This window comes from Lepisosteus platostomus, chromosome 15, assembly GCF_059453375.1.
Source record: "Lepisosteus platostomus isolate fLepPlt1 chromosome 15, fLepPlt1.hap1, whole genome shotgun sequence".
In the NCBI taxonomy this organism is placed as follows: domain Eukaryota; kingdom Metazoa; phylum Chordata; class Actinopteri; order Semionotiformes; family Lepisosteidae; genus Lepisosteus; species Lepisosteus platostomus.
In genome coordinates this window covers 21,901,173-21,911,122 of record NC_142625.1, presented here as the reverse complement: position 1 = coordinate 21,911,122, position 9,950 = coordinate 21,901,173, and positions in this window count along the sequence as shown.

Sequence of the window (9,950 nt, the reverse complement as noted above, 5' to 3'; positions counted from 1 at the left end):
AAAGGCTCATATGAAAACAGTAAATTGCACATTTTTTTTATTAAAATGCACGTCCTACAGAAAATTAGATGTTAACTTGTTAACTAAATAAAAACCAAAAAGGTACAGTTTGGGTTTATAAGGTCATAGTTTGCAATCTGATATAACATTTTATTTACTAAGGGAATATTTGGTTTTAAAATAAGAGACACGACAATTTATTTTCTGTAGTTACTCTGTTTTTTTAGCGTTTTTGTACTTTAAGTCCTTACATTGCTTTGGAATGATTTATTGTACTTGTCAGTGTTTTATAATACTTTCTCAATGGCCTGGCCTGACATTAAGACTTTACAATGGCACTTGAAACCAAGGTTTTCAAGTCACTTGTTGGAGAGTGAAGACGCCCTGCTGTTTTATTCTTAGAAAGTGAAAAGTCAGTTCTACTGAACTTCCCTTTTAGAAAGCTGAAATAAAACAGGACATTTTTCTGAGGTGCAGTGGTATTCGTTTTGCAGGAACAGACCTGATGCTTGTCTAGCAAGTTAACGTCACAGACATTCCTCTCTGGAAAATAGATCTTGGTTTAATGACATGATTGGATAACCTAATTTCTCCAGCTGCATTCTTTCAGTCTCTTAAAAATATTTTATTTAAACTTACTGAGAAGTGAGACATGCTTACCAAAATGTGCCATAAAAAAATCATGTCTTATTTCTAAAATGAGGAAAAAATATTTATGACTGCACCCTTTTCAATTTCAAATTGCAGCTTTTACAAGACTTTTTCCTGTCTGACATTGTAATAAGTGCATGCTCTGCGGAATACCATGTTTTTTAATGTTAAAGTTGCCAGTAAGTCAGTTAATGGTAATTAGCATGCAAAGTGTGTATGAATCTTTCACTATAGATTTAATTGATTAATTGCTTGGAGTGGAGTCAGAGATCCTAATAAAGTCTGGACCCTGCAGGAGTCTTGCATTGATGCCCAGGGCTTTAACTTCCTCTCAATGGACTCTTTGGTCTTAGAATAAACACTTGGATGTCAGCTGCAAGGTTTAAGCTATTGGTGTGAAAACACAGGAAGAAAAGTGATCTGATAGAACCACTTGTTTTTTTTTTTGCCCATTTCCCTTTTTTTATTTCTGGTTTTAGCCTGTTTTTCTATTTTTAAAAATAAATAAAAATAAACTTCCCTCTTTTGTAAAATAAGCTACCTCTTATCTTTGTGCCACCCTTTCTTGTTTGGATGCCCACTTGTTACTGAATTTCCGCTTGCTGCTATGTATCTTGTACTGGGACAGTGACAGTGTTGACCAAGCATGCTCTCCTGCAGACAGAGTCCCACAGTAAGCCTGGCACTGTTGTCTGGAGTCACCCCTTGGCCCTCACTCACAACACTGTTGAGCTGGGCACAGATCTGCTCTTCGTGGCAAGCCAGGGTACCCTGGACAATTCAGTCCCACCTTGCCCTGGTAGTGCTTGGTCAGTGATGTGCCGCCGCCGGAAGAGTCCCAGTTTTGACTAGCTGGTGACATAGCCCCCATCACAAAGTGGCGATGTCTGCACTGTAGTGCTCAAGCTGTACTTGGAACAGGCCTGTTTACAAGCTGAGCCACTGAGGAGCTCAGAATGAGGTAAATAGAAATTTGTTTTGCTTTGTAGTACTGGTATAGGTTGAACAGATCTGCTATGTTTTGGCTATTATGGAGCCAAAGTGCAACCTTCAGTTTAAGCCCTGGGTACTTTGAAAGCAGGGTACTTTATGTGTGAATAAGCTTTTGCTGCCTCCTGCTGCTTCCAATTAGTGCCATAGACGAGCAGAACGGTGACCAGGTTTGTACACGGCATGATCTGAAACTTGTACACTTGATCGGCTGAGGAGATTTGTCAGTTCTGTAAACATTTTAAAATCTCCCAGGCTTGCAAAGCACTGTCATTAAAATCCCAGCATTCATAAGACATAGGCTGAAATTGCCTTTCTAATGTGTTCAAAAAAGTGGACAAAATAAGGCCCTTGTGTGGCCTTCAAGTGCTCTGAAAGGTAATGCCATTCCAGGACATGAGGTTACGATAACTTTGGATGGAATAACAGGCTAATTACTTCCATGTTTTTTTTTTACAAAGGACAATATTGTTAAGTGAAATTTATCTGAAATAATTACAAGGAAATCAAGCTTGCACTGGTTGTTACAGATGACAGATCAGTTTGAAAAGGAACTTGAATGTTGTTACAAATTGTTTTAATTGGTTTTGCAGAATTAAAGCAACCTAAGATCCATGAAAAGGGAAAACTTTTCATATTGCAAATGCATTGGGTAAGCAAAATGAAATCAGCAAACTTATCCTTAGACTTGTCAGGCTAAACTCTCGGCACATTGCATCTACTTGCTTTGGCAACACAGTCTGTAGAGAGTGAACTTCCAGCGCTTTCTCCCTCACTGTGTCCTTTTTGTAGTAGATCAGAGATTGTCCCATAAACATAGCCTTAAAAAAGAATTGGAAAAGATTTATTCTTTATTTATTGGAAAAGTATTGCTCCTCATGTCCATTGGACTTGGATTTTCTAACAGCTGGATGCTGCTCAAAAATAGCAGTGGTCCTCCCACAGCAAATCCTGTCACCATTCAGTTTAGGATTGAGCACTAAATCTTTATCATTACTTATCTTTTCTCCCTGAACTGCAGTGACTGGTTGTCCCTAATTAATGGCACTGGAACCTGCCAACACAACCACCACAAGGAAGGTCTTAATTCTCCTCTAAGCTTTAAGAGGGCTTATCTCACTCTGCTTGTAAAACACTCCCACAAGGCATTTACTGAGAGCACAGGTTCAGCTCCATCATCCAGACATCACTAGGTCAAGACTAGATCGTGTCACTAGCTGGCCAAGATTGGGTTTTCCCCAACAGCAGAGCACCAATAGAATAGTACTGGGGTTAAACAGACAGGTTTGTCTTGGTTGTGTATCAGAGAGTGACTCCAGTGTCTTGCTGGGTTCTGCAGGCTTGCAATGGTACAGGTGAGTGATGCGTCATTCTGTCAGTCAGCTGGTCCTCCTGGCAGGTGCTGTAGTGTGCAGGAGACACACTCCACAAATGATGGATGTCTCTGCAGGCAAGCATCTCAGAGGATCATATCCGCATCGCTTCAAGAGCCACACATTATAACAATTAGCAGTTCTAAATTGAGAGGATTTATTTTTAAAAAAAGGTGCTAAAAATGCAAAAATACCTTAACTGGATTTTTTGAAGGTTTAGTGAACCAGAGTTTCTCAGTATGTACCCCTGGAATTTCAAAAATATACTAAAGAGGAATAGTTTTGTTTGCTTTAGGAAAGTATATAAAGTATATTCAATGTCTAAGATAGCAATTGTGCCAAAGCAAACACCACCTTCCATTCTTATGACATATAAATCCTTAAAAATGAGTACAAAGCTTGTCACAGCCCATTTTTTCTTTTTGTTACTGTTAATAATTTATTTAACTGACACCTTTATTCATGGTGACTTGCATTCATAATAGTAAATGAACTGTAAAAACATGTCTCGCTCACACGCGCATTGCTAATGAATTTCAGAAATGCCTTGTTCTCAAAGCACCTAGGTTGTCACAATGTGGTTAACTAGTTATCAGCTCTCCAAAGCAGGATCTTACTGTCCTAGTATTTAAAGACTGAAAACTAGCTAGATAATTCCCCAAGGCCCTTTATACAAGAGAGCCCAGTAAGATAAGCTGCCTTTGGCTTTGGTCCTGAATGTAAAACAGCTCCTTTCAATGGTGTGTTTTTTAGTTTTCCTGAATGTATTTGAGCTCCTTGATCAGAACTGATAGGCGTGTTATCGTCATTTCTAGGTTTTGTTAAATCAGATGTAATTATGAGCTACAAGGCAGTCAGCATGCCAAAGAAAATAGCTTTTCAATCTCTGCAGAAAACAGCTCTGGAGTCTGGGAAACGTGGACCATATTGGGGTGGGAAAACAGGCTGGACAGGATGAGAGAAAACGGGTGAATCTCTCTTTTTTAATTTTAACAAGAATCCATCGCAAGGCACGATGGATGAACAGCTCATTGCACTGACAAGCAATTATTTTCCATGAGTTACTTTGGCAAAACACGATGATTGTAATTGAAATGAATGACCTACCAATAATTGCAGCTGATCATATCCCAGTATCAGCTGCACTGATAAATTGTGCTGTTTTACTTCAGGTATCAGGTTTACCTTCATTGAGATGTGCTGTAAAAAGCTATCTTTATAATAAGCTCTTCTTTTCTCATTTTTTTCTTTTCCTGAAAATCTAAAATTATTAACTGGATTACCAAAAAAAAAATAGGCTTCAGTGTGTACAATGTATTAATTTAAGTAAATGGTGGCATTTAATAATTCAATTAATTGTGCTGGTTAATGTACTAATGCGTCTAATAATGTGCAAAAAGACAAGACTGCACTCTTGTTAATACTGTAATGAGCCAAAATGTTATTAATATGAGATCTACTTAATTAATTAATCTATTTGAAATGAAAATTGAGGTATTAAGCATTACTTCTAGTAGTTAGTGATGCATCTCTTTTTATAAATGGTTCACTTTGGAATCATTTACCATAGGTTCGCAGCATTGAAATAAGAACAAAGACAGAGATTCTGATGGTCATACAATAAGCGTTCGATGAATTTATAGTCTTAAATAAGATGGCAGGAGAAAAATTAAAAGCCGTGGTTTTCCAATGTCCTTTCTAGTGAATTTGATTTTTTGGGGGCTTTTTAATAAGTGCAATCTTCCTAGCTTTTAATGTTATGTTGGATTTGTTTCGGAGGGGTCCTTAGGTTAAAAACAAAGACGATCCCGAAGTGCTGAGAATAATATCTTCTATATTGTGGGGAGTCCTGAGGCATTTTATTTTGAATCCAGAAATTATAACACCCCTCCACACTAGCTGTGAATCAATGACGAAATCCCCTGTCAATCATTTACATCACACGGTACCATCAACTTAAGATTTATTTTCCTTTTGCCGGAGCACGCCTGACTCGTGAAAGGCCCACAGTGCGCTCGAAGAGTTTTCGCGTGTTTTTTCCCCGAGACCTTGGCGCTAGACGCCGCTGCAGCCGGAAAGCTCGGGAGCGGCGGGCGCTCTGACAGGCAGGCCAGGGCCGGCGGTGGCGCGTCCCGCGGTGGGAGCCGCTGTGTGCGCACGCCCCGCCAGCCGCAGCTGTGAGGAGAGCCTGCCTTGTTTACGGCAGGAACGAGGCCCGTGGGAGCGGGGAATTTGTCGAAGCACACGGAGCCTTGTCTTTTTCTCCCGCAGCTGCGGAGCGGTCTCGAGTTTCAGCAGGCGCTGCCCTCTGGCCCTAGCACCTCAGTCTTCTCCGCGCGGCCGCTTTCTCAGCCCCGCAGTGTCACTGACCTGTGCTCCACTAATAACATATTCTGTCTTTCTCATGCTCCTGTTGCATCAGTGCAGGGCCCGAGAGGAAGGCTGCTAAGGTGACATTTCATGTCCTAATTTCTGTGTGAGCAGCGTTCCAAGCCTTGTGCATGCAATCAGAGCCTAAACTACATTTGAGTGGAGACCTAGGGCTGCCACATTTTAAGCCTTCAATGAATCCATCGTCTTAGACATGATAACAGGAGGTGAATAAAATGTGGTGGTTTAATGGTGTCCCTGCTAGTGTATTCGACTTTCTGGCTTTTTAATAAGCTATTACTGTTACCCTTGATTTATTTCTGGGGAGTGCAATGAGCAGAGATCTCTTTCAGTCAGCCCCAGCTTAAAGGGTTTTTTGTAATTATTCCACTGAGAGGTGATATGAACTATGGAAATGTGATAATATACAGTATGTGGAGCAGATTTGTTAGCAGAAGAAGAACTTGATTTTTTTTTGTTGAAAAAAAAAACACACTAGCAAATGTACTGCTTTGCAGTGCCATGACAAGCCAAGAAAACAATAAAAATGTTATCAGTGTCAGACCCTCCTCCTCCCCTTGTCTTGTCCTTGGTTTTATTTTTTGCATATATTTTTAAGGGCTGTGGAGTTTTGTTTTTTAACAGCAGCAATAGATTTGAAAGCACTGTACATGTCTTAATAGAAGCCACACTTCATTCAGTTTTTACTATACCTGGGAAGAATTCCAGTGAGATTCGAGATCTTTGAAAATGGTTTCGCTGCAGTCCCATTGCTGTATGGTTTTACACTTGGACTTGACATCATGTTTGGGTGTTTTAGGATCTCCAGAGGTCCTGAGTGTGGACCTGTCAGTGTGTGATACTGCGCAGAACTGCCTTCGTGGGGAAATTCAAGCTGTCATTTAGAAACCATTAGATTAAACAAAGGAGACCATGGAGCATTTGTGATGTCATTCTATAGAGCTCTAACCCAATGTACAGCAACATTGCAAACTATTTATAAAATGAGCAATGCCTTGTTCCATTGTTCTTAAATAGAAGGTTTAGCATTCTCTTTTCAGAAAAAGTAGCAATTAATTCAGCTCTTTAGACTTAGGTTGGAATGCTTGATAAGGATTAGGCCACAAAAGTAAAAATAAACATTTTAAAAATTGCTATTCTACATTTTATTAATCAGATTTAATTTTCTGTAGTATCTGATTTGTATTCTTGTATTCGCCTTCTCATCTCATATCTGTGGCTGAATTGAAAATTCCAGTAATTACATAAAGTATGTGTGGTACTAATACCATATGTTTTACATATACTTATAAAGTTATTTACCTCTGATTCCTAGAAGTATCACATTCTGAAACTACTGCACTCCCTTCCTTTGACCATAATAAGAAACACAATCCTGTGTATTTCATGCTTTACAAAGCAACTCTTCAAAAAAAATCAGGAAACCAGATTACGAAGATTGAAAACAGGAACACAAGTCCTGTAGTTTTGTATAAATTAGCCCGTGAAAAGGGAGACTTATGAAACAGTCAAGCAGGTTTAAAAGACTCTGGCACTGGGCCTGACCTCACAAAGCAGACCTCTGGCTTCAGTTTGGAGTGAAGGTGCCAAATGAGAGAGCTGTTTACAATGGTCTGAGTCAGTGCTGGGCTGGCTGTCCTGCACGTTTTGGCCACAAGGAGGCAGAGAAGAGGTGGATGGAGTTTTTTGGTTTGACAGATACCCATTTCGGATATTCTCCTCCCCAGTTCAAAACATTTATTTGAAGACACAGAATGTACAAAAGTATCCACTCTGAAGCGAGGCAGCAGAGAAGAGATGAATGTTATTTCAAGGTGCCAGGTCTGGCTGTTCAGAAGCATTTTTTCTCATGACACTATCAGACATTATTTCAAAAGCACATTTACTCATGAGTGAAATTAATCTTTGTTTGCTACTCTCTATATATTTTTGCTTATTCTTTTACAATGTCGCTTTTTGTCACTGGATTTCAGTTTTTCTTTGAAACACGCTATGTGAAAGAAAAAGCAACATTGTGCAGTAATTCCCAGACCTGGATTACTGTGAGGAAACAAATGCCCTTCTCTTCCCTCTCTTCCTCCCTATCTCTTATGCTCCCTTGCACAGGTAAGACTCCATCTGCCTGCCATGTTGGCTGCTGTTTTCTTTGGCAATGCTTTGTAAACTTTGGCAGACCTTGTTGTGTGCAAAAGATCTGAGGGATGAGGAACTGGAATTTATTTCCCTTTTTCACGAAAAAAAATGCAAAAAAAAATCTTAAAGCTTTTCCCATGTGGGGTGGTGGGGGTAGGAGGGTTAGAAATGGACCTGGGTACTTTTCTACTGCCTCAGTGTTTTAGTATATCTATATGAAATGAAATCCTTCCCTGTCACTCTCTGGGAGATCTTTGTCTCAGTACAAAGACACACTTGTGGGGAACGGAAGAACCCAAAAAGATGTGTTGATTTAATGATTCTAGTTGAATATTACAGCATATTTACCTTTTCCTCTGTGGCTTTCCCATGATTGTGCTGCATTTTATGATTTTCTTACCTTGGTTTACAGTGTCTTATTACACTACTATCTACCTGTGGGTAAGCTAAATTAGCATCTACTGTACATGTTTGCAGGAAGGTAATCCTTTTAATTGGTCAAAACAGTGCCGTTTGTAAGAAAGGAAATGGGGGAGCAAGAAAAAATAGCAGGGGATTTGTTGTTATTTAATATTTGAATTGGAAAATGAAAGCGCAAAGATTAAAGGAAATCATTAAATTATGCAAAGCATTGTTTTCCAAAGCCTAAGAACCTGTTACCATTCTTTTGCACCTGTGCCATTAGGATTAGGTCTAGTATGATATTGCAGTAGCAGCGACAGTCCTGCTATTTCCCTTGGTATTGTTTCATCCAGTTTCATCCTTTTCCTCAGAAATGACTGAAATGCGAAATCATCCTGCAAAAACTGGCTCAAGCAGTTGGTATGGAATTTAAAGCAAGGTAATGTTAGCTCTCTTATTCCCTAGTAAACCTCTACAATCTGACTGGTGCGTCCTTTGAGTTTGAATGGGGTGTGCGGTGATTTGGAAGTTCTGTAACAGGTGTGCGGTAAAGCCAGACGTTTCACTTTGTGAGAGCACTGATTTATCACAAGCAGCTTGGGCTTAGATATTTCAATATAACAGTGCATTTTGGCACTTTTTCTAGTCCAATGACTGTGCAGTTTTATGGGGCAGCTTCACTAACAGCGTTAAGTGCAGTGGGAAGGGAAACTATTTGTCCAAGCTAATTCATTTTTGGCTCTTTAGCAGATGAATGCCCAAACTGAAATGTGTTTATATGGTAAAGTATTATATTCGATTATTACATGCATTTAGCTTCAGATTCCAAAGTTTAACTGATCTAAATGTTATTTAAATGTTGCCTTCCCCTGGCACACATTTTTGTAACTGTTTGCTCTTTCAGTATCTTAATGGCTTCAAAGAAGGTAATTACACCACCTAGTGGCTGTGGCAAATTGTGACTGCATTGCCTATGCAGAAAGTCAAGATCACACTCCAAATGCCAGCCTGGTTATACCCAGTATCCTTCTGCAAAACAAAAAAACAGCCTGTAATTTAGCTACTTATTAGCTGAAAAATTAAGACATGAGTTCATTGTTCAAAATCTGTCATTTACTAGAAACTGGAACTTAAAGAGCAGCTTCAGAATGATAAAAATGATTTTGGAGAAGACTTCAACTCTATTTACACTCACAAACTAAGAATGTTAATAAATCCCTTAAAAAAGCCCCAAATCTCAGATGAGCTGGAATTATTCTTGAGATCTGTTTTTGAATTATTTCTCCTCTGTCTGGCAAGAAGCCCAAGACAAGACACCGGATAGTGTCTCATGCCTCAGAGCACTATCACAGTCATCATTAAACACTGCAAGTTTGCTGCCGGAAGAGGGCCTGTAGGGTTTTGAGATGTGGCAGAGCCTCAGGACTTAAATATCTTAAATATTTAGATTCATTTATTTCACTGACATCTTTATCCAAGACAACCTAAACTCAAGGCAATTTGAGAACAGTAACATAAGCATAATCATAAATCATTGTGGTGAGTAATATACTTAAGAAAGGATGAAATAAGATATTCAAAAAGTAAAACATATATACGATAGAAAAGATCAAATAGATAATGTTACATGTTTTAGTGCAACAGTACAACACTCTTTATTCATAATGAATAAAGAAAAAAGTTGGAAAGCTGTGTCTTTTATAAAGTGAAAATCTAAACATATGGAAGAATAAAGTCTTTGCTTCTCATTTGGAATAAAGATTTTGGATTCATTCTAAGAAAGGCTGCTATTATTTCTATCATTTTGTTTTTGAATCCTGATCATCCATTATTTTCTTATTTCACATCATTCAGATCTGCAATCTCCAATTGTTACATAGGAGAATAAGAATGTGTACACATGAGAGGAGGTAATTTGGTTATTTTAGTAGCTAGTTGTCCTGAGGATTTCTTACAGATGTTTAGTTAAAGAGGCCAAGGTATCAGCTCTAACCACATGGCTTGGTAGCA